The sequence below is a fragment of the Leucoraja erinacea genome, chromosome 29 (assembly GCF_028641065.1).
Source record: "Leucoraja erinacea ecotype New England chromosome 29, Leri_hhj_1, whole genome shotgun sequence".
NCBI lineage: Eukaryota > Metazoa > Chordata > Chondrichthyes > Rajiformes > Rajidae > Leucoraja > Leucoraja erinaceus.
In genome coordinates, this window is record NC_073405.1 from 9218149 (window position 1) to 9244103 (window position 25955).

At 40.7% G+C, this 25955-nt stretch overlaps 1 protein-coding gene across 4 annotated transcripts in view; it reads left to right on the plus strand.

Moving 5' to 3' along the window:
* Window positions 1-25955, plus strand: part of LOC129711124 (casein kinase I) — a 135888-nt gene that overhangs the window by 42151 nt on the left and 67782 nt on the right. For 3 of the 4 annotated variants that reach the window (XM_055658540.1, XM_055658543.1, XM_055658542.1), the window contains exon 1: window positions 1249-1402. The exons of the other annotated variant lie outside the window; for it this stretch is intronic. The gene's annotated coding sequence lies outside the window, so the exon portion shown is untranslated. Of the gene's footprint in view, window positions 1-1248; window positions 1403-25955 lie in introns of those variants that run through there. 4 annotated transcript variants of the gene reach the window in all.

Below are 25955 nucleotides of genomic sequence, written 5' to 3' on the forward strand. Positions count from 1 at the left end.
TTTAAAAAGTTGTTGACAGTGCCTTTATCTCTGATTTTCATGGACCAATCTCACTATCTTTGCAAACCTCAAATGCTCACTTGTGTTTGACTCAAGATAGGTTTGATGGGATATGGGCCAAATGCCAGATGGGCCTAATGTAGATAGGACATGTTGGTAGGTGTGAGCAAGTTGGGCCGAAGGGACTGTTTCCACACTGTATGTCACCAAGACTCAATCCCAGCATCTGCAGTTCTCGTGTGTCTTAAGTTGTGATACATCCTGATAATAGACACAAAATGCTGGAGTAACTCAGCGGGTCAGGCAGCATCTCAGGAGAAAAGGAAGAGGTGATGATTCGGGTCAAGACCCTTTTTCAGACTGAGTGTCAGGGGAGAGGGAAACTAGAGGCGTGAAAAGGTATAAAGCACAAATGAATGAAAGATATCAATAGAACAAATCAAAGCCAGCTATGATGTCTGAAAGTAAGTAAGTTTATTGGCTAAGTATTCACATACAAGGAATTTGCCTTGGTGCTCCACTCAAGGAGTGTCTCCACTCAAAACGTCACACATTCCTTCTCTCCAGAGATGCTGCTGCCTGTCCTGCTGAGTTACTCCAGCATTTTGTGTCTGTCTTGAGACGATCAAGTAAAGTGGATCCCACTATGTGGTCGATTATGTGGCTCTGGGGGGGGGAGGGGAGGTGATGGTAGCCAGCATCTGAGGTTCCTTCCTTACCCACCCTGATATGATGTAGGATAAGTCAGCTGCAGGATGAACATCTATTGCCAAAAGCAAGGAGTGGTCCAATTATTATTTGCAACATCTCACACCCCTCCATCACACCTCAACTGTTGCAAAGAAAAAGGGGGGGGGACGAGTTTCCCTTGGAAACTTAGCCGGAAATTAAAACTGGGCTGGTTGGTTGCATGAGAAGATCTGACGTCAGGGAACCGCCTACTTATTTTATTACATGTCATTTTGCTTGCAGCTGAGCTCAGGCTGTGGGGACGGGATGGCCCCTGGATCTGCAAGGATCCTCTACACTGCCAAGTACTTCTTCCACCTAATCCCCTCCTCGACAACTTTCCTGCCCCTGCTGTTGCAGCGCCTCAACCGAACTTGACACACCCGGCCTGAGCGACGGGCGCCGCGGCCAATGGCGGGCGCCGCCGCCCCGAGAGGTGGGCGGGACGTCGGGCGCCGCGGCCAATGGCGGCACGACCAGCAAGTTCGGTGGAGCCCTCCCTCCCCCCCCACTTTTTTTGCCGGCGGGCGCATGCGCGAAGGAGTTGCCCTGGTGCTGGATTGGAAATAGGGCTTAAAGAAGGAAAAATCCCCAGCTGCAAAAATAAACAAAAAGCCCAGCAAGAGAGGAAAATGAGGGGAGAGCCTCCTGCAAACCTGGCCTAGGGGAGAAGGTACTGTGTGTGTTCCTCACCTCTGAGCAGAGGGGGAAGGAGAGGTTGCTTTAGCTCTGTATTTCTGGTCTGTGTGTGTGTGTTTTTGCTACTGAGAAGCACTTAGGGTTAGGCTCGGCTGTGTATGTCTAGGCCTACACCATTCCAGCGTCTTTAAATGAACTAAATCCTCTCCCTCCTGCCTCCTCTGTCGTCCCCTCCTATCTTCAGAAGCTTTAGGCTTTCTGCTTTTTCGTTTTGCTTGGGTTTTTTTTTCTGTTGCTACACCTTGTCACGAATTGCTGCTTGTAACACCCTCCAAAACCCCACCAGAAGGGACTTTTTTCTCACCCCCATCCTGGTGTGTGTGTTTCAATCCTAAACTATTTTTTGTAGTTGGATCCATTAAAGATCTCAATGATTCGGTAGTATCAACTAGGAGGGAATGTACTAATCCGATTGCACCAGGTTTGACTGCGTTATTCCAGAGGTGGACTGTGTTTACAAGTTCTGTGATGGTGGAGGTGTAAACTTAGTACAAAACCACCAGATGAATGAATTAGCTGTTCAACTATGGAGACAAATGTTTGGTAAATGTGACAGTGTTGTTTTCAAGAAAAAAAAATAGTATTGCATTTTACATGATGGATGTTTTGTGTGAAGTGAGTGAATGATGTGGTCCTAACAGCACAAATACAGAAGGTCGAGTTATGGCAATGTGGCTACTGGATAGGATGCTCAACATTCTAGAACCTGGCATAATACCTGGATGTTTGCATTTGCTTTCATGTTGTCTTTTCTTCCCGTTCCCCTTCTTCCCGTTCCCATTTTCCTCACCCCCACCCCACCTTGCCTCCCAAACAGAAGTCAATGCTATGCATGTACAAGTAATGGAAATATTAGCTTACTAAATCCTTTGAGTGGATAATTTAATGTTTAAATGATTTTGGCCAATGTCTTTCATATAAATAGCAATTTAAATTAATATATACAGTATTTTGTTGCTATTCTGGGTAACGTTCGAAGGAAATGTGAATCTACTAAATTCTGTGGATATTTTTAAGGCAGTGATAGACAAATTCTTGATTAGAAAGGGTGTTGAGGGTTGTGGAGAGAAGGCAGGAAAATGAGATTAGGAGACGGAGATCTGCCATGATTGAATGGTGGTAGACTTGATAGGCCGAATGGTCTAATTCTACTCCTAGAACTCATTAAATTTGTTGTATAATCTCTCACAATAGGTAGGAAAGAACTGCAGATGCTGGTTTAAATTATAGGTGGACACAAAATGCTGGAGTAACTCAGCGGGACAGTCAGCATCTCTGGAGAGAAGGAATGGGTGACGTTTCGGATCGAGATCTTCTTCAGACGGTAGATAGACAGATTAAAGCCGAGTATTACGCTCTATGTTTATTGGGTGGCATTACAGTTTTACAAATGTGTTTGGTTCCAGTGACTACTTTCCAACTTGAGGGGGAGGACCATGTATGGAAAGTTTCATGTGGCAGATAAATATTATACAAAATATTTAAGGGTCATTTAAAAAAAAAAAAAATGTCTGCTAGGTAGGAAATTGTGTACATGGTAGCAATTATTGAAAGAGATCTGTCTGAGTTAGGGTTTGGATTCTATCCAGGTGTGTTCAGTGATATGTAAGGGGACATTTTTCAATGAAAACAAACAGTGACAAACAAGTTACCAATTGCACTGAGATTTTGTTTTGGAGCCCAATTTGAATTATATGATACAATAAACTTTATTCATCCCTGGAGGGAAATTGGTTGAAAGCTGTTGAAATAACGCTAATGATTTTTAAAAAAAGATACATATCGTTGGAAGATATACCGCTACAAATGTTCTCATGCTATGCATGTTAGGAGAAATACTCGATACTTATGTATCCTTTAATTAATGTGAAATAGGAAGAATGCAGGGGAAGCAAAATTAATATTACAATATTTAACCTGAGGAGATAGCCTTAATTTTTATTTTTCCCGTAAATGGACTGTCATATTACATATGATTTTTCTAACAGTAATTGATGAATTTGAGTTGACACCATTATATCACCTATGATTTGCTTATGGGAGTTGTCTTATCACTGACTCTCTTTGGAACTGCGAACATTATTTATCAATGATGTAGTCGATGATAGGCATTTCAGTTGAGCCTTTGCATGATAATAGTTATGCTGTTGAATTTTTAATGTATCTCCATGATCCTAGAATATTTATATACTGGTGTATTGAATACCCAGCATTCCACATGTCTGGTTTAAATGTGATCATTAAGATGTGAATTAATAATATTTCTGGAATTCTGAAGCTAAACTTTGCCTTTGTTTCTTGAAGTAATTTATCAATTTATGTCAATGAATTGGCCTTTAAGATCATCCTCCATTTAGCTTCAGACAAGATTCCTTGTAAACTTTGAAGTTTTGAAAGTTGATTGTTTTCCTCAAAACAAAATGTAATGACTTTTCCCATTCAATCCACCTCAAGACCCATATTGCATTATATAATTGTACTATTCATAATTTAGTTATTCCATATGATGGTCCTGTTTGAATACCAGTGTCAAATTCTACAATGGCATAATAGTTCAGAGTGGATTAAAGTTCATGACATTTAATGATTTGTCATTCTGCTGATGTTTAATCCTATTTATATAGACTTGTAGCTGAGTTTGGATGAATGGTGGCATCCAAACTGGATAGCAAGCAAAGCTTTTCACAGTACCTTGGTACACATGATAATAATAAACCTAAACCCAATCCTAAAGCGTACTTTTGCTCTCCTAGATCTCGGAGAAACGGAGAAAATAGGCGCAGGAGTAGGCCATTCGGCCCTTCGAGCCACCACCACCATTCAATATGATTATGACTGATTTTCAAAGATCAGTACCCCGTTCCTGCTTTCTCTTCATATCCCTTGATTCCATTAGCCCTAAGAGCTATATCTAACTCTCCCTTGAATACATCCAGTGAATTAGCCTCCACTGCCTTCTGTGGCAGAGAATTCCACAGATTCACAACTCTGGCTGAAGAGGTTTTTCCTCCACTCAGTCCTAAATGGCCTACTCTTTATTCTGAAACGCCTGGTTCTGGACTCCCCACAACATCGGGGACATTTGTCCTGCATCTAGCCTGCCCAATCCCTTAAGAATTTTATGTTTTCTATAAGATCTCCTCTCGTCCTTCTAAATTCCACTGGAAAGATAATTTTGTGCTCATCATAAACTGGGCTTTAGGTATTCACTACACTGAAGATAGACACACAATGTTGGAGTAACTCAGCGGGCCAGGCAGCATCTCTGGCGAGGAGGAATGGATGACGTATAGGTTGAGACCCTTCTTCAGACCCGTTTCTCGACCTGAAACGTCACCCATTCCTTCTCTCCAGAGATACTACCTGTCCCACTGTTACCATTTTGTGTCTATTTTCTGTGCAGTTTTAACCAGCATCTGCAGTTCCTTCCTAAGTATTCAATAACGATTATTGGCCTGCCTCTCAATTGGTATCAGTTATTGGTAAACAAAAAAAAACTTTCTGTCAGAAAGATTCTGTCAAAGATGTCGACATTTAGAAACCAACAATTAACCTAGTGAGGAGGATCACATGCTCCTCTGATCCCCACAATTCAACATTTTTAAAGCAGGAAGTACTTGATGCAAACAAAAGCTTGAGGACAGGATCCTGAAGAATAATTTCCTGTTATTAACTTTTGATAGTGCTTGTAGATATCGCTCATTCTAGGGGAAAATAAAGTCCAAATGATTATTAGCTGGCTAATCTTGCACATTGAGTAAATATAGTTTAGTTTAGCGATACAGCGCGGAACAGGCCCTTCGGCCCATTGAGTCCACGCTGATCAGAGATCCCTGCACATTAACACTTTCCCTCGCACTAGGGACAATTTATGATTTGTACTGAAGCTAATTAACCTGTAAACCTGTGTGTCTTTCGAATGTGGGAGGAAACCGCAGCGTCCGGAGAAAACCCACATGTCATGTGGAGAATGTAAAAACTCGGTACAGACAGTACTCGTAGTCAGCATTGAAGCCAGGGCTCAGACACTAGGGCAGCAACTCTACCACTGCCACCCAAGGTTGAAGGTTTTTTTGGACTTTGCTTTTGTGTTTGATTCAATTTAGTTTGAAACCTGTAAAATTGCAGTGAAATTGATTATTTGGTCATGTGCATAATCTGAAACCAATGTGAAAATAGAGCAGCACAGAATTGAATTATAGGGAGTGGCGGTGGAAAGGTTAATGTGTGGAGGTAAGGCATTTAATTAATTCAGCAGGTGCAAACCTCAATGTGGATTTGAAGTGCGCAGTGCTTTTGCTGTGTCAAAATTTGCTGCATCTGTGTAAATCTTGGTTAAGTAATTCACTTATTTTACTGCCTTGGGGTTCAGTGCAATAATTCTTGATAAATTGCTTGTATTATGACCATTTTACTGGTCATAAGGGATAGGAGTAGAATTAGACCATTCAGCCCATGAAGTCTACTCCACAACTCATGGCTGATCTATCTCTCTCCTAATCTCATTCTCCTGCCTTTTCCCCATAACCTATGACATCTGTACTAATCATGGATCAATCCATCTCTGCCTTAAAAATATCCGCTGACTTGGCCTCCACAGCCTTCTGTGGCAAAGAATTCCACAGATTCACCACCCTCTGACTAAACAAAATTCTCTTAATCTTCTTCATAAAAGAACGTCCTTTAATTTTGAGGCCATGACCTCTAGTCCTAGACTCTACCACTAGTGGAAACATCCTCTCCATGCCCACTCTATCCAGGCCTTTCACAATTTGTACATTTCAATGGGGTCCCCACTCATTCTTCTGAACTCCAGCGAGTACAGGCCCAGTGGTGACAAACACCCATCATAGGTTAATCTACTCATTCCTGTGATCATTCTTGTAAACCTCCTCTGTACTCTCTCCTGAGGACATCCTTCCTGAGGCACATCCTTTGACAGATATGGTGCCCAAAATTGCTTGCAATATTCCTAATTTGGGCAGACCAGCGCCTTGTAGAGCCTCAGCATTGCATCCCTGTTTTTGTATACGAGTCCCCTTGCAATAAATACTAGCATTGAATTTCCTTTCTTTACTACTGATGCGACTTGATCACATCTCCTGCATAATTGTTTTGCTGCAGTCTCCTATCAGTTAAATTTTCTCATGAAATCGGTCATTACAGGGCAAACCTAAAATGAGCATCTGATTTACATCGATAAAAGGGCACAAAGTGCTGGAATGTCTCAGTGGGTCAGGCAGCACTTTTGGAGAACATGGATAAGTGATTTTTCACCACTCCAGGGGAAAAAAGGTTCCCCCCCCCCCCCCCCCCCCCCCCCCCCCCCCCCCCCCCCCCCCCCCCCCCCCCCCCCCAACCCGAAACGTCACCTATCCATGTTTTCCAGAGATGTTGCCTGACTCGCTGAGTAACACCAGCACTTTGTGTCCTTTTTTTTGTAAATCAGCGTCTGCAATTCCTTCTACGTTCTACATTTTTGTGTGTGTGTGTAACTGCTAACAGCATTTTACACAAGCATACGTGTGAGTATGTACTCGTATTTAAATGTGCATGCTGATTAGTTAAACAATATTTAAAGGTTCATGGGATCCATTGGAATGTGGCACATTGAATCCATAACTGTCTGAGTGGCAAGAAGTGAAAGGTGTGTTTGATCAGGGAAGGCTGTCACCAATGAACCTCTGGTCAGTGAGTTAATTTTTGTATATACTAATGATTTAGAGTTAAATGTAGGGAGCATGATAAAGATGTTTGCAGAGACTAAGGCTTGCAATATGGTTGATAGGTAGCAGGCCAACGTCATATGTTGGGAAAGACAAATGGATTTTGGCCATAAAAATGACAAATGGGCTATAAAACAGAAGCGCAAGGTAATACATTTAAGAGTAAAGGATTATACAATAGATGGGAGAAAGTGGACTGGAGGAACAGAGCAACCTTGCATTGTGTCCACAGATCCTTTTGTGTTTTGGTGAAAGTGAATAGGCTTTGCTCTGTAAAAACGCGAGTCTGCAAGTGCCGGTTTACAAAAAAAGACAGTGCTGGCGTAACTCTGCGGGTCGGGCAGCATCTCTGGAGAACATGGATAGGTGAGGTGTTGGGTCGGGACCCTTCTTCAGACTGATTTTTTTTTTTTTTTTTTTAACACCACTCCCAGGTCTCGGGATTATCCCCAGCTTCCTCTGAGATTTTGTACTAAAATCTCTGATCTTGGAGGCAGAATTTTACTGGAGGGGGGGAAAGTAATCAACTCTGTTATAGATGTCTCAAATATTTTGAGTAATATAAATCTACACATCTTTTGTCAATTTTTTTTTTAAATTTTGCCCTTGTATATGTTTGGAAGAGTAAATGCTTTGTCTTGTTATGATGGGGTTGGACAAACGTTTGCAGGAAAAAAGATTAGCTGCACAAAAAACAATTTTCTTCTATATCAAGTACAAAAATACCCTGTTTTTCTGCTGCTATGGTTTACTGTGTGGGCAAAAGTCTGGACCCTGCCTCTGATGTGTGGTAATCAGCTAATAATGTCAAGTTAATGAAGAGTATTTGTTTTCTGTTCTGCTTAATTTAGGGCATTTTAATTGTCTCAAGTGAAATCTCGTAATTTTTCTCAAGGTGCTCACATCCTTGGAACAGTAGCCTGTTTTACACCAGTTTGTAAAATATAAATGTGTGTATGTGTGCGATGAGATTTATGTTGCCGGAATACAGGCATTAGCCGAACGATTTGGTAACTGGAGAAAATAGAGGTTGCATTTGTCAAAGTATAGAGGTGAGGTCGTCCATTGCTCGTAAATGTTTTAGAAGTTCAATTTTTCCATGAATGTTTCACTCCCTGTATAAAATAAAATCCAGCCTTTTTACAAATTTACTCTATTAGATCATTCAGTAGATATTTCAAACTGATGGAGTTGTATGTCTGACTAAACCATTTGAATGCAAATCTGAATTACTTTCTCGGGCACATAGATATTGCCATGGCTCTATAATTGTGAAGCAGTTTCATTTAGCCTTAATGTACCTTTCCTTTGGTTGACCATTTGAGCATAAAATACAAATTATTAATTAAAACCTCCTGCCCCATCGTACTATAGTTTATCTTCAGTATTAATCAACATGACACATTTTTGTTGGTGTACTTTGGTTTAAAAGTTCAAGATGCCCTAAATTCCCTGCGGTAGAAAATAATGGATTTGAAGGGTCGAGTCACATGGCTGTTGTTGTTTAACATAACAAATGCATTTTTACAGCTTGTATTTCAGAGAAAGTGATCTGTAAATATTTTAATTAACAGCCTTTAACTGAACTTCAGTTCCATATATAAACTGCATTGAAACACACAGAAGCAAGCCCTTGGTGGCACAGATGGTAGAGATGCTGCCTCACAGTGTAAGAGACCCGGTTCGTTCCTGACCACAGATGTTGTCTGTCGAGTTTCCGCGTTCTCCCTGTGACTGACTGTGGATTTCTCCGGGAACATCGGGACTCCCCCCACATACCAAAGATGTGTGGGTTTGTAGATTAAATGGCCTCTGTAAAATACTCCTAATGTGTATGGTCTGGGTGAGCAAGTGGGATAGCCGAACTGGCATGGAAACAGACCATGTGTAGGAAGGAACTGCAGATGCTGGTTTATATCGAAGATAGACCGAAAGTACTTCAGCAGGTCAGGCAGCATCTCTGGAGAAAAGGACCAGGTGATGTTTCGGAACAGAACCCTTGTTCAGAAACAGACCTTTTGGCCCACCAAATCTACACTAGCCATGTTGTATTTCTGAACTAAATTTGGCTCATCATGCCAATGTTGACCCTTTGCCATGCTTTGTTTTGCTCCTGTTTCTTGTCCATAAATGATTTTTTTAATTTTATTTTTTTTAATTACAATGTTACCCCCACATTTTCAGCAGAAAGTTTTCAAGTAGAATTATCCAGATCCTGATAATGATGTGGAGAGAGAAATCTGGATCATTTACCATTGATTCTGAATCTATGATCACTGGCTGTCAACTTGGTGGTTTTTCTTCAAGGCTATTGGTGTTTTCAGAAATGATAACTGTCATCTCTGGCATACTTCCCCTACACTTTCCAAGAGGTTTTTATATTTTCGGGAGTGCTGTGCCCAGAATTATCGTTTTGTATTCCTGTTGAGGCCTAACCAGTGCCTTTTGAAGAGGATAAACGCAAACCAACCCGATCTCTCCCGATTGCAGGACACTCTAATTCTACTTCCCATTCCAACACAGACCTTTCTGTCCTCCGTCTCCTCCATTGTCAGTGAGGCTAAACACAAATTGGAGGAACACCATCTCATATTTTGCTTGGGCAGCTTACAGCCTGTGTGAATGTTGATTTCGCTCACTTCAGGTAGCCCTGGCATTCCCTCTCTCTAAATCCCTCCCCCACCCAAGTCGCACTAGCTTCTCACTTTCACCCAATAAACGGCTTACAATGGCCTGTTTCCTTTATCATCATTACTTGTTTACATATCTTTCATTCATTGTTCGTTATCTTTCCTCATCACCGTCTATCTCTTGTTTCCCATATCCCTAACCAGTCTGAAAAAGGGTCTCAACACAAAATTCTCTCCAGAGATGCTGCCTGTCCCGCTGAGTTTCTCCAGCTTTTCGTGTCTATCTTTGGTTTAAACCAGCATCTGCAGTTCCTTCTTACACACTTATGAAGAGGAATTGTAGATGCTGGTTTACCAAAAAAGACCCAGGGCGGAAGTAATTCAGTGGGTTAAGTGGCATCTCTGGAGAATGTGGAGAGTTGACATTTTGGGTTGGGACATTTCATCAGACTAATTGTGGTGAGGGTTTTATGAGAAATCCAGAGGAGAGGTAAGGATGGGACTTACGAAATCAAGCAAACTATTTTAGTGTTTAGTTTAGAGATAGTGCAGAACCAGGGCCTTCGGCCCACTAAGTCGGTACAGACCAGCGATCCCTGCACATTAACACACTAGGGACATTTTTACATTCATACCAAGCCAGTTAACCTACAAATCTGTACATCTTTGGAGTATGGGAGGAAACCGAAGATCTCAGAGAAAACCCACGCAGGTCACAGGGAAAACGTACAAACTCTGTGCAGATAAGCACCTGTAGTCAGGATCGAACCCAGGTCTCTGGTACTGTAAGGCAGTAACTCTGCTGCTACGCCACTGTGCCGCCCAAATTAAATAACCTTGTACATAAGTGCTTTGTATATCCCTCCCAAAGAGCATTGCTTTGTCTAACTTCACACCCGTTGCCGTGCTTCTGACTTGCTCAATCTAGCCTGTCATCTTGAAGCAGGATGATCATTTTCACCATTGTCTACTACTTTGCCTGTTATCTGAAATTTGGCAAACTGAATTATGCTGCTCCCTACACCCAGAGAGTGTAGGCCGTGCATGCGTGTGCGTCACATATTGGCGAAGGAGCAAACACGCATCCCAGGCAGTCTACTCAATCTGAAAAAAAGACATTAATCCTCCACTGGGTTTAGCTCTTTGTTACTTTGTAAATTTGCGATCCATAATAGTCATAATTTTCGGGTAACTTTATAGGAGTTTGCTCTTTCAAAAGGCGTTCAGTAGATGCAAAACAATAATTAATCCTCCTTGTGCTTGATTTGGATTTGTCCTGCAGTCTTTGCACGATTAATTGGAATTAAATTTAATTTCGTCACAATAGTTTTCATTGTCTGCCTCGCCATCAGTCTTTGTTGCCCAGGACTGGCCTATAATTTCCTGGTTTCTTCCTCCTATTCTTGTAAAGTAACATGATGCTGGCAGCCGCGAAGTGTTGCGCCATTATTCTTTCCACATGTGAAGAGCGCCTGTGTTATTTATCTTTTGGTGCATTCAATGATGGAAGAGTTCGGATTAAGAGTGGGATTTTTTGATAATCGCAGTGAATGGAAATTAAACCATTTGACAAATTGCGTGTGTGTGTTTGAATATTCTCTTAAACTGACCCTATGATTATTCGAAAAATAATTTCTATATGTTACTAAAACACTCATCTTCTTTGTTGCCATGTCTATGTGTGAGGGGTGAGGGCTGTGCTCCTGAAATCACACGATAGCGCCACAATTTTTGGGCCATCTTACTTACCATTGTCGTGGTGTGTGGTGCATCAAGTTTTGTTCAAATTGATGGTATATTTTATGTTATTGACATTTTTAATTTAAACAAAAATCTAATTTACATTTTATTTTATTTTTTTTAAACTTGCTGTCCAAGATAAAAGCACGCTGGACACAGACACAGACACGGACTGGGCCCGGAGCCACGATCCTCCCTCCCCCTCCCACGGCTACAGACTGCAGCCTCAAAAAGTAATTGACTGACTTTCAGTTATTTTTAAATTCGCACGCATGGAGCACTGAGAGTATCTATGGGCATGCGGGATAAAAAAATTGACAGTCGGTCAGTCATTTTTTTATGCTGCGGTCTGGAGCCGGGAGCTAAGGGAGCAGCCCCCGGACCCTGCACCGGCTCCAACCACAGCCCAGAGCCGTGAGCACGGCTGCGCTGGGGTTCCAGCCGGTGCAGGGTCCGGGGGCTGCTGCTCCGGGCCTGCGGAGAGGCCTCATCCTCCCTCCCCCTCTCCTGCGGCTGGTTCGTTGGGAAAACGGGTTGTGTTGGAGGAACGGATGAGCGGTGGAATATTGTGTTGGGGGAACGAGGCCCAACAGTTCCCACTTGGGGTACGGAGGAGAGGGGTTATGGACAATGTTAACCAAGACAGGATTCCCAGTTCTATGGGAGATTTGTAACATTGTTGTAAGGTGGGGGAGGGAGTGGGAGAGGGGATCAGGATTGTTGTTTAATGTTATTTAAACCGATAGAGAGAGAGAGAGGAGGGATATGGGAGGGGAGAGGGGTTATGGAGGGAGGGTGACAGAGGGGAGGGAGTGGTGGAGGGAAGAAGGAGAGGGGAAAGAAGAGGGAGGGTGAAGAGGAGGGGGAGGAAGTGCTGTGGATGAGGGGGAATGGAGGAGGATAGGGGTAGGAAGAGGGATGAAGAGGCGCACTTGGGGAGAGTTGCCGTGACTCGCGACACAACGGGGATCTCTGGCGTCACAAAGGGAACCTGTCAGCTGTGTCTGCACAGTGGGCTATGGGTGAGTGGTGGAATATTACGTTCGAGGACCAGGCCTCACGTGTGATAAGGACCCAACGGGTCCCACTTGGTCTAGTTTACAATAAAATCGATACAATATCTGTTTTTCTGCAATTTGTAATTCTATTTAATCCAACTCAAAATCTGCTAACATTTTTCATTGTTTTGAAGACCACAACTTCGTGGAGCTCCATAAACAATAATACACATCTAATATTTTACAACACCAAACCCAAGTTGCTTTGAAGTGATAAATGTTTAGAACGTGAGATTTGTCTCCATTTTAAAAACGATTGGCATGATTTTTTTGTAGCTATGATTGGTGTTAACTGAATTCTAAAACCGAATCAAGCAGTTGTATAGTTTTATTATTACGATATGTTTTGATGTTTAAAAATGATTTGTGATCAGCATGCAATTTTTTACTTATTTTTTTCTCCTCATCGGGACTTGCTGCTGAAACAGTGCTTTAGTTGTGACGCAGATACGCACATGATACGTACATTTTTAAATGTGTTTTTCTCTGTTGGATTCTCTTCTTTGGCAAAGCTGCTGATTTCATTTTTTTTGTAACTTTTTTTTTCTTTTCCTACCTACCCTTTCCACCTCCTGCCTCCATTGTTCAGTTTCCGAAGGTACAGACTCTATTTTCCTCCCTATATTCTGTCTGCCTTCACATTTGGAGAGAGCCAGACAGCGCAACCAACCTGTTCTGGTGACTCATCCGAGATTGATGTATTGAGTGTTGTGCACACAAATTGTTCCCCGTCTTCTGAAAGGAAATTTTCACTGTGAACACTAATTGCAGCATCTTTTGTCATAATGACCCATATCTAGTGAACAGGATCAATTGTCATTTGAACATTTTATTCAAGCCTGCAAGGTAAAATCAGTAAATTTGAAAATTACACATTGCAGATTTACCATATTTGTACGAATTTTCTTCATGAGGTAAATCATCTGCATTCTGGCTACTGTTCGTTTGGAGGCTGATTATAGCAGCCTTGCAGCTTCAGTAGTTAAAGGTGACGTTCAACTGAGGTTATGACATGCTAATGAGATGGTAGTTGTTTTTGGCTGTGTGGTCATCAACGGCCGCTTTGATAACATTTCAGAACATTTTTTTTTTTTTTTACATCAAATCTTCTATTTCTCCTTACCATAAAGTCGTGGATGGCTTGTTTAGGAAATGGAAGAATACTTCCGCTGACATTTTAGGAGATATGGTCATTTATGTTAATTGTTACGTGTATCAGCAACAGAGCAATGAAATTTTTACTTGGTAGCTGCGTAAAATCTGGATAATATACGTTGATAATGTTTAAATTGGAGATAGAGCATGGAAACAGGCCCTACGGCCCATCGAGTCCACACTGACCAGTGATCCGCGCACTACCGCGCACACACACTAGGGACAATTTCACATTTACAGCAAGCCAATTAACCTACAAACCTGTATGTGGTTGGAGTGTGGGAAAACCCACGCGAGTCATGGGGAAAACGTACAGGCAAGCACCCTTGGTCATAATATCATGTGATACGAGTAGAATTAGGTCATTCGGCCTAGCCAGCCATTCAATCATGGCTGATCTATCTCTCGCTCTCTCTCTCTCTCTCTCTCTCTCTCTCGCTCCTAACCCTATTCTCCTGCCTTCTCCCCATAACCTCTGACACCCATACTAATCAAGAATCTATCTCTGCCTTGCATATATCCACCTCCTCTGCCTTCTGTGGCAAATAATTCCACAGATTCACCACCCTCTGACTAAATAAATTCCTCCTCATCGCCTTCCTAAAAGAACGTCCTTTAATTCTGTGGCTATGACCTCTAGTCCTAGACTCTCCTACTAGTGGAAACATCCTCTCCATATCCATGCTATCCAAGCCTTGCACTTTATTGTATGTTTCAATGAGGTCCCCCTTCATTCTTCTAAACATCATATGTTAATCTACTCAGTCCTGGGATTATTCTTGGATACCTCCTCTGGACCCTCTCCGACCCCAGCACATCCTCCCCAGATATGGTGTCCAAAATTGCTCACAATATTCCATATGCTGCCTGACCAGCGCGTTATAACGCCTCAACATTACATCCCTGTTTTAGTATATAACCCTCTGGAACTAAATGCTAGTCTTGCGTTTGTTTCTTTACGACTGATTTGACTTGCAGATTAATGTTTTGGGGAATCCTGCACCAACACTCCCAAGTCCCTTTGCACCTCCGATTAGTCAGGATCGAACCTGGGTCTCTCTGGCACTAAGGCAGTAGCTCTACCGTTATGCCGCCGTGCTTCCCTAATATAATTTGAAATTAATTGGTAGCTTATCAATGTAAATTATGTTGATGGATGTTAGATGCGGTCACTGGGTATAAAGGTAAAAAATAACATTTCAGAAATGGACAGGTAAAGTAGGAAGTGTTTTAAGAAGGAACTGCAGATGCTGGAAAATTGAAGCTACACAAAAATGCTGGAAAAACTCAGTGGGTGCAGCAGCATCTATGGAGCGAAGGAAATAGGCAACGTTTCGGGCCGAAACCCTTCTTCAGACCCTTCTAAAGTAGGAATGTCATTCCCATCTGGAAATGGAGACACAGCATCACTGTAGAATAGGAATAGGTGATGTTTGGGTCGAGCACTTTCTTCAGATGAAGGGACCTTTTCAAGGCGCAAGTAAAATGTTTTCAGCCTACTGATACTAAATGTTTGATGTTCCATTTTCCAGTATTGAAATTGCTCATCATGGTAGATGTAATTAACATTTATTACAAACCTTTTCATTTTCATAAAGGTTTGTGAGAAAGAGATTTGCAGTGTAGAATACTTTGTATAAATTGGCTTATAAATATTCAACTTTGACTTAACACTCAATTTTGCACACTCTCTCAACCTCATATCCGGTCAATTTTACTCTTTAAGTACTGTTCAGTACATTCTTTTATCTTAAATTATTCAGACGTAGATAAACCTTGGCTTGGACCATTTCGGGGAAAAATAAGTTCTCTTCATGAATGAGTTAGAGAAAAAATTAAGTCACTTTGGATTTTAATCAAACAAATCGGAGACTGGACTGCTTTATAGTTGATAAATTACACTACGTTGTGATAAAGACAGCTAAAAGTGTCTAATTTCTCTATCTGCAAAGCTGTTAGGCTGGAATTGTGAGCATTTTTAAGTAGCTATAATCTAGTAACATCTCACATGCATAATTCTATTTATGTACAGACAGGTGGCTCCTGTGGTGCTATCTCTTGTATGTTACTAAGCCATGTGGGTCATCACGATATAGGTCCATTTCCTGATTAATGTTGGGTTACTACCCAAAATGAGATTGTCTTGCTAAAGCAATGTGCAGTCCCCTGCTCTAGACTCTCTTTCCCCTGTTTACTCTGCACCCACTGTGTAGTCAGACACTGCTTCAACGCCATCTTTAAATTTGCGGCAGTACCATCGTCGTTGGATGAATAGAGATTAATGACAGGTCAGAGTACAGGGAGGGGGGATATCTATAATCCGGTGGATTGGTGCAAGAACAATAATCTTAGCAAGGCTAAGGAGCTGATGGTTGACCAGGTTAGGGAAAGCTGAGGGACCATGCACCTATCTTCCTTGGTGGGATGGCGATGGAGAGAGTCAACATCTTCAAGTTCCTAGGAGATGGCCTGGGCCCAGCACATTGATGCAATGACGAGGAAAGTTCACCAAAGCCCCACTTCCTCAGAGCTTTGTGGAAATCTTGGCATGTCATCAAATACTGTAAGAACATCGACAAGTACATGGTGGAAAGCAGGTTGGTTGCATTATGGCCTGTTTTGGAAATCAAAATGCTCAAGCATAAAGGAGGCTGTGGAAAATGGTCTCTTGCTCTATATCCATTCATAATCTATTTTGTTGAATATAATTTGCAGAATGCGTGAGAATGAAATCCTGCATCTTGTGACTTAATTTGGTAAACATTATTTGTACCTTCCTACACTGTGCACATTTCTTTGTCCAAGTATGTTTAAGCAATTTGGAAGGTCAGCCCTCTGATCCTCTTTTCATTACATTTCAATGGGCTAGCATTTGCCGCTATCAGCAAACTGCTTAAGCTTGCTGCAGACCCAAAGGTAAGTTTAATTAAATTTTAAAAATTGCCTAGTCATCTTCTAGATTCCCCGCAAGGATGACCTTTTGCCCCAAATTGTCCCAATCCTCATGCTAAACGTGCATATGGTGGCATTAGGTCTTGTCAAACATGACACTGGTGACAATAAGGCAGATAAAGTCACACCCATAAGATAGCAATGAAATATTTTAACATGCTAGGCTGGTGATCAAATCAGCAGAGGCCTGTGAATCTTTTAAAATATCCCTGACATTTATGAACAAAATTAAGAACTATTTTAGTTGATACACTCATTCATTCCTCTATTTGCATGCATTCCTGGAAAACATTTAACCATTTAACCAACCATATAACAATTACAGCACGGAAACAGGCCATCTCGGTCCTTCTAGTCTGTGCCGAACACGTATTCTCCCCTAGTCCCATCTACCTGCACCCAGACCATAACCCTCCATTCCTTTCCCGTCCCTATAATTATCCAATTTATTTTTAAATGATAAAATCGAACCTGCCTCCACCACCTTCACTGGAAGCTCCTTCCACACAGCTACCACTCTCTGAGTAAAGAAGTTCCCCCTCATGTTACCCCTAAACTTCTGTCCCTTAATTCTCAAGTCATGTCCTCTTGTTTGAATCTTCCCTACTCTCAGTGGGAAAAGCTTATCCACGTCAACTCTGTCTATCCCTCTCATCATTTTAAAGACCTCTATCAAGTCCCCCCTTAACCTTCTGCGCTCCAAAGAATAAAGACCTAACTTGTTCAACCTTTCTCTGTAACTTAGTTGCTGAAACCCAGGCAACATTCTAGTAAATCTCCTCTGTACTCTCTCTATTTTGTTGACATCCTTCCTATAATTAAGCGACCAAAATTGTACACCACACTCCAGAATTGGCCTCACCAATGCCTTGTACAATTTTAACATTACATCCCAACTTCTATACTCAATGCTCTGATTTATAAAGGCCAGCACACCAAAAGCTTTCTTTACCACCCTACCTACATGAGATTCCACCTTCAGGGAACTATGCACAGTTATTCCCAGATCCCTCTGTTCAACTGCATTCTTCAATTCCCTACCATTTACCATGTACATCCTATTTTGATTTGTCCTGCCAAGATGTAGCACCTCACACTTATCAGCATTAAACTCCATCTGCCATCTTTCAGCCCACTCTTCCAACTGGCATAAATCTTTCTGTAGACTTTGAAAATCTACTTCATTATCCACAACACCACCTATCTTAGTATCATCTGCATACTTACTAATCCAATTTACCACACCATCATCCAGATCATTGATGTACATGACAAACAACAGTGGACCCAACACAGATCCCTGTGGCACCCCACTAGTCACTGGCCTCCAACCTGACAAACAGCCATCCACCATTACTCTCTGGCATCTCCCATTCAGCCACTGTTGAATCCATCTTGCTACTCTACCATTAATACCCAACAATTGAACCTTCTTAACCAACCTTCCATGAGGAACCTTGTCAAAGGCCTTACTGAAGTCCATATATACAACATCCACTGCTTTACCCTCATCAATTTCCAGAATAACCTCTTCAAAAAATTCAAGAAGATTAGTCAAACATGACCTTCCAGGCACAAATCCATGTTGACTGTTCCTAATCAGACCCTGTTTATCCAGATGCTTATATATATTATCTCTAAGTATCCTTTCCATTAATTTGCCCACCACTGACGTCAAACTAACAGGTCTATAATTGCTAGGTTTACTCTTAGAACCATTTTTAAACAATGGAACAACATGCGCAGTACAACAATCCTCCGGCACTATTCCCGTTTCTAATGACATTTGAAATATTTCTGTCATAGCCCCAGCTATTTCTACACTAACTTCCCTCAATGTCCAAGGAAATAACCTGTCCGGACCTGGAGACTTATCCACTTTTATATTTCTAAAAAGTGTCAGTACTTCCTCTTCTTTGAATCTCGTAGTTTCCATAGCTACTCTACTTGTTTCCCTTACCTCACATAATTCAATATCCTTCTCCTTGGTGAATACTGAAGAATTGTGATTTAATTGTGAATACAGAAGATTTAATTGTGCTAAATTTTGTGAATGGAAACGCATTGTAAGTATTTGGGGGTTTGGTGTGTTTCTCTGACCAGGAAATGGGACTCCAGTTATTGTGGGCAAGTAATTTGTAAATTGATGTTGTAGCATTTCACGCATTCAATATGATCATGGTTTCTCTGTCCCAGACCTCATCTCTGGTGCCTGTTTTCCCTCGGTTAAATCCGTGATCTTTCAAAAATGTTATCCATTTCCTCTTTATGTACTCCCAGTGATACAGCCTTCGCAATACTCCAGAGTAGAGAATTCCAGCAATGCACCAAGTTCCTATGCATCCCACTTGTAAATGGTTACCACTCCCAAAACTTGCAACTATATCCCCTTGTTTGAGATTCTCCCATGAGTAAAGATACCTCCTCAAGATCATGTTTCGATAAGGTTACCACTCTTTTAATCTCCAAATAACCCAAATCTAATTTCTCCAGTTGCTCATGATAGGATAGCCCTCTTGTCCCAGGAATTGGCCAAATCAATCTCTTTTTGGACTGCCTCCAATGTCGGGATATCTTTTAAAATAAGAAGACCACAATTATTCCCTATAAGTATGACCTTGCCAGTACAATTTTAGAACAATGCTTTCCTAGTTCTAAACTCTAATTTTCTTGCAATAAAAAGCAAATTGGCTCCTAATCACGATCTCCCTGCCTGGTAATCTTTTGCGATTATTTGCATATGAGCACCTGGCTGCTCTGAACTTTGCTTATTTGTAATCTTTCACCTTTGCTTCAACAGTCTACCTGTCTAATTCCTGTTAATTATCTCTATGACTCTCTCTTTCCCACATGTAAGCTCAATTGGCCAATTTTTTTTTTGTCCATTTGTTCAATTTCTCAAAAGTCTGTTGCAGAGCTAAATTCCTTCGTACACTAAGCACTTCCATCTTTTTGTAGCTTTGGCAAAATTGCTTACCTTGTATCTTTCCCCCTACCTCCAGATTATCGGCATAATTAGTAAATGATTCCTACCTCCAGATTATATCCTGGAAAGACACAAAATGCCAGAGTAAAGGGCCTGTCCCACGCGGGGCTGGTCCCACTTCGATCGCCGGAGCCGTATGGAGTTGTGCGGAGCTAGTCCCGACATCATGCGGGGCTCCGAAAAACTAGACACTGTCTAAAAATTCCACGTGGCTACGGCCTTCCAGCCCGCAGCCGCATTGAGGCCATACGCACTGCCTTGATGGGCGTACGCAGCGTCTCGATGCCGTGCGCAGCATCTCGATGGCGTACACCTTTGCTCTAATTTCACGTCAACTCGTATGTGATCTGGTGTGACAGGCCCTGTACGGGGATCGCTCGACCTCCGCGCGGCTTCCGGTTTGGTCGCGCTTGCTGCATGCAGTCGCATGCTCGTGGGACAGGCCCTTAACTCAGTGGGTCAGGCAGCATCTCTGGTGAACATGAATAGGCGACTTTTTGTGTCTGGACTGAAGAAGGGTCCCACCCAAAATGCCACCTATCCAGAGATGTTGCCTGACCTGCCGAATTACTCCAGCTTTTTGTGCCATTCCTTGGTAAACCAGCATCCATAGTTCCTTGTTTCTACTAATAATATTCTTTCAGGTTGAACAAACAATGTTTCTCCATCTTTCTTCTCTTTGATAATCAATTCTCAATCCATGCTGACGCACTTCTCCTGATGCCATAAGCTGTTATCTTGTGCACCAGCATTTTAGGTGGTACCTTATCAAATGCTTTCTGATAATCCAGCTGCACTACATTTACAGATTTCCCTTCTGGCATCTTTGTTTTGTTGCATCCTTAAAGTATTGTAGCAAATTTGGCAAGTGTGATTCACCTTGAATCATGATGTGATAATAGGAAACAGCAGATGCTAGTTTATACCAAAGATAGACACGAAATGCTGCAGAAAATGGATAGACCCTTCAGCATCCTATTCATTTTCTCCAGAGATGCTGCCTGACCTGTTAAGTTACTCTAGCACTTTGTATTCCTTTATCTTAAATCATGTTGACTTGGTTTGATAACACTTAAGCTTCTCCAAATGATGAGTAATTTCTCAATTATGGACCTTAAAATCTTGTCAATAACAAAGGTTACATGGCCAATAATTACCAGTTTTGTTTAAGCTTCCTCCTTTAACAAGATTTCAAGGTCAAGGGCAGTTTATTGTCACATGTACTAATTAAGGTACAGTGGAATTTGAGTTGCCATACAGACATACTAAGTGAAAAGACACACAACCACATAAAAGTTAACATAAACATCCATCACAATAGTCACATCAGTGGTTTTCCAATCTGCTTAACTTTGTGAAAAGTTAATTAAAAATATAAATATATGTAAACATCAAATGCTTCAAGAAACCAATTCATAACCTCTGAATGAATTGAATTAAATTAAACGCGCGTTCTGCCTAATCCTTTATTCAAATGACCCCTCCTTGCTTATGAAAATGGCACTGAGCACTGGAAGATTATGATGCTATTAAAACTGGTCCCTCTATGTCCTTGCCCTCTGAGCAGGCATTCAAGTCTTCTATAATCGCCTCTGTTCGCACAAAGAGTTGCCAAATTGCACATAGTTAATGTTGAGCAAGGAAATGTAGCAAGTTCCTATTTTGCCATTGGACTTGACGGGAAAGGCTGCTATGAGTAGCTCCCAAGTTTGTGCCTTCCATGTCAATGTGGAAATCGTGTGCTTTCCAATACTTAAGTGGGTTAATGCCATAGTTTAGTAGCTGGCATTCATCATACAAGTCTGATTTATTCTCTGAATTTAATTTTTTTCATATGTGCCTATGATGTTGCTGAAAGCAAAACTTTCATTGTATCTGGACATTGTTATAATTGTGCATTTGACAATATAGTAGACTTGACTTTTATATCGTTAAGCTAGAAAGAGAGCAAGAACAATTTGCAAGTATGTTGCCAGGAGGTCCTGAGTTATAGGGAGATGTTGGATAGGCTGGGACTTTATTCCTTGGAGCGCAGGAGGATGAGGTGTGTTCTTATGGATATGTATAAGATTATGAGCGAAATAGATAGGGTAGATGTGCCATGTCTTTTACCTAGAATAGGGGAATCAAGAACCAGAGGGCAGAAGTTTAAGGGGAAAGATTTAAAAGGGCCCTAAGGGGTACATTTTTCACACAGAGGGTGGTGGGTATATGGAAAGAACTGCCAGAGTTGAAGCGGGTACTATAACAACATTTAAAATACATTTGGTCAGGTACATAGATAGGAAAGGTTTTGAGGGATTTGGACCAAATGCAGCCAGGTGGGGACTAATGTAGATGGGACATCTTAGTAAGCATGAGCAAGTTAGGCCGAAGGGCCAATTTCCCATGCTGTTATAACTCTGACTTTAACGTCTGATCCACGATGAAAGCAGAGGAACAGCATTTGCGATGATATTGAGCATTATAAGGTTTGGAATCGACAGTCCCTGCAGAAGCAGTGGAAGAAGCACATCACCTCACAATCTTTGAATATTGAACTTCCCTAACTTCAGGTAACCCTTGCATTCCCTCTCTCTCCCTCTCGCCACATCCCTCCTCCTTCCCAGTTCTCCGACCAGCCTGATTGTCCCTCTGATTACATTGTATCTCTGTTTGCTTTGTCATCTTCCCCTCGCTAACAATGGTCTGTTCTACATTTTCCTTGATCTGCATCTCTTTTGATCTCTTACACTTCCTTATCTCTGTAACCCCCCCCACCGGACACTCAGTGTAAAGGGTCTCAACCTGAAACATCATTCCTTCTGTTCGTTCGTTTCTGGATGTTGCCTGACCTGCTGAGTTACTCCAGCATATTGTGTATAACCTCACAAACTCTCCAATTGCCCTGTCAGACAACCCTCTCACAGATCCCACAAAACTAATGAAAGCAAGTCATCTTCAATCTTGAGAGACAGCTGGCATATGAAGCTACAGTATTCAAGACTAAGACACTGTATAGTATATGAGGGTTTTTCTTTTCTTTTTCTTTTTTTCTTTGTTGTATGGCTTTGTAAATATTTGATTAGTGTATAAATGTAAATAATTTGGTGTACATATAGTGGCTGGTGTACATATGGTGTACATATAGCTGCTAAATCTGTATAAGATAATTACAAGCAGTTGAATAAGGGGTGGGAATTAATAAGCTTTGGCTTCTTCCTGCTCCTTTTCAGACACATACAATTTCATTTATTTATAGATATTGTTTATGACACTTTATAAATATTCTTGTTTTTTTTTGTATGCTGTTTAACACTTGCTTTTTATTCTTTTATTCTGTTCGAAATAAATAATAAAATTAAAATAAAATAAAAGTATAATTTCCACGTTGTACATCTTATAGACCCAATCTGCATATACTGTATACGTTTTCTATTATACTGAATATGGTGCAGAAATACTTTAATGGTGGACCATTTCAGTTTTGTGAAAAGGGTAATCATGATACCCAAGTAATTCGAGCCGACCATCTTAATCTTCAAATGAATTATTAACATAATTGTGATTGAATGCCATTTTTTGGTTTCAAAAGTTCTAATTATTACTACACTTGACTGTGGCATAAAAATGAAGATATAATATGGTGGACTTGTATCAATCCAATTCCATTTGCGAACAATTTAAGATTGTTAAAAAAAAAATCATGCCAATAAAGCCACATGCCCATTTTAAATTAGTGCTTGAAATCTTATTTCTAGGCAATTGGACTACTCTGCATCCAGCTATGACCAAATCTGAGTACTCCACCCAAGAAAGACAAAAATCAACCATACAGTCAAGATAGATTGATATGCAATCACCCCTTTCTCCCTTTCCTTCCATTTCACAAATGGAGCTCGGGGGAAATCAAAGTCCATTAAATTCCTCTGCTCTTTCGGATACCAGTCACAAAATGAGCCAAGAAAAGTTAGATAAATTTAAGATAATTGGGACATTTCCTACAATGAAAATATGCGGCCGCTTTTGCAATTTCAACCATATTGTGACAGAAAATCAATATTAGCAATTGAAAACAAATGCAACCAAAACACAGTGTGGATTCTGCCAGTTAGTGACGATGTATCGCTTAATCCTTGCAAAGTTTCTTCAACCCAAATGGACCAAGAAGATACTGATCTCAAATCATGCAAGACAGAATATAAATTTAACAAAATTAGATACTACTCCAAACACTCTTGAAAGAGAAATGAGTCATTCTGCAATTGTTCCTTAAAGATAGCGGAGTCGTGGGGATATGGGGAGAAGGCAGGTACGGGGTACTGATTGGGGATGATCAGTCATGCTCAGATTGAATGGCAGTGCTGGCTCGAAGGGCCGAATAGCCTGCACCTATTGTCTATTGGTGCAAAATATTTAATGTTTAAAGACCTATCATCAGAAATGAATGGGTTTTTAATCTGAAATGATAGCTCTATTTCTCTAACCAGATTTTTTGAGTTTCCGTCATTTTCTGTTATTTCAGACTTTCATAATCCTACAGACTGTGTCTAATGAAACTTGTGTGAGCATCAATCATTATTCATACAGTTTATGTGCACCTGGTTTGTGTTAATCAGTGAAGTCACAGGCTGATTGCAAAGGTCAGCTTATTTAACATTTGAATAACCGTTACAAGACAAGCATCCCATACGATAAGCATGTTTATCTCACACGTACAAAGATTAGAGAAGTTCTGCGTACCAACATTGTTTGTGGTACTGCCAAGCTACATGCAAAATAATTAACTGAACAAAAACCAAACCTAACCATTTTCCTTACTCAAATACAGACTTGGCAAGAGAAGAAAGATGAAAGTGTAGATGGTATATGTGAAAGAGAAAATGACAGTTAGGAAGAGATAATGTAGTGGGAAACAAACAAAGGCAGGGCGAATACTAAAAACCCAAATTATAGACTGTTGGTAGTGTTTGTTTTGATGCTTGTTTTCATTTACTGTGAAGATTCATTTATTAATTCTATATTATAAATGCTACAGGTTTCAGATATCACTGTAAATATTGATCTACAATTTATACACGCCTTTGCTCTAATAATTCTAGAACCAATTCTGAACTGGTTCAGAATTGTAGCAATTGTTACAGCAGATTTTTCAATGCAAGAACTCTTGATACTTTCCAATGACCAGGATAAAAGTCCAGGGACACTCCAAAGACACATTGTAGTGTACCCAATTTAGTATACAGTGTTTCCCAAAATCATTCTCCGCATTTCTAGTGTCCCCAATCTAAATCGCCCAAACAGCAAAACAGCTCCATAGATGCTGCTGTATCCGCTGAGTTTCTCCATCATTTTTGTGTACCAGCAAAATATTTCAATTGATTAGCAATCATAGAAACTGATCAGTGATAGAGAGCCATAATGCATAGAAAGGTGCAAGTCAGTACTATTAACGTCTCAATAATATTGTTAAATGTGAAAACCGCAACAGGTAAATTGCCCAAGCTGTTCCCATTGATACGGGCAATGAATATTCATTTAAAAAAAAAAAAAAAAATTCTGCAAAGAGGGGAATAAACTTTCTTATATAGCAAGTGGCTATAGTCTGGATTGTATGATCTGGAGATGTGATAATTGCAAATTAGGTTGTGGTTTTGAAAAGCCTATTAGTAAAAGATTTCAAGATAAATATATTTTGTTCTGGTCTACAAAGAAAGATCAAGTAAAGGGGACTGATGGAAAGCATCCAGGATTCTTTTAGCTGAAGTTTTCTACTTAAGGAGAACATCAGATTGGCAAAAGTAGTCCAGATTTCAAATCTGTACCCTAAACCTCGGGTAGCCTGGTACAAGTTTGGAAGAGGTGCTCAAGAGATTACTAGGATGCTATGAAGGAATCAGCACTTCACTATGTCAAAAGGTGAATAAGGTAGGCTCCTCTATTAGAAAAGATTAATATCTTGTGTTAAAAATGATAATAATTTGACAGAGTAAATGAGTATGTAAGGACAAAGTTTAAGGCGATATGTCAGTGAACAAAGAATTGTTTTTTAAACAAATGTTTTCATCTGGGCAAAAAGAACATATTGTTATAATCGGAAGTATGATTTAATCCTGAGAATGTCAGTGAGTACTTCCAATGCTGTTAAACTTTTGTATGCTGTTGATTCTGCCCATTACTTGAATAACATTCCAGTAAGATAATGAGGTGGTGAGTCAAAAAGTGAAAATTCTTGTTTATGTGTTCCTTAATTTAATTTTGTCAACAAGTGCTTTAAATGTCTTTATGTCAACCAACCACA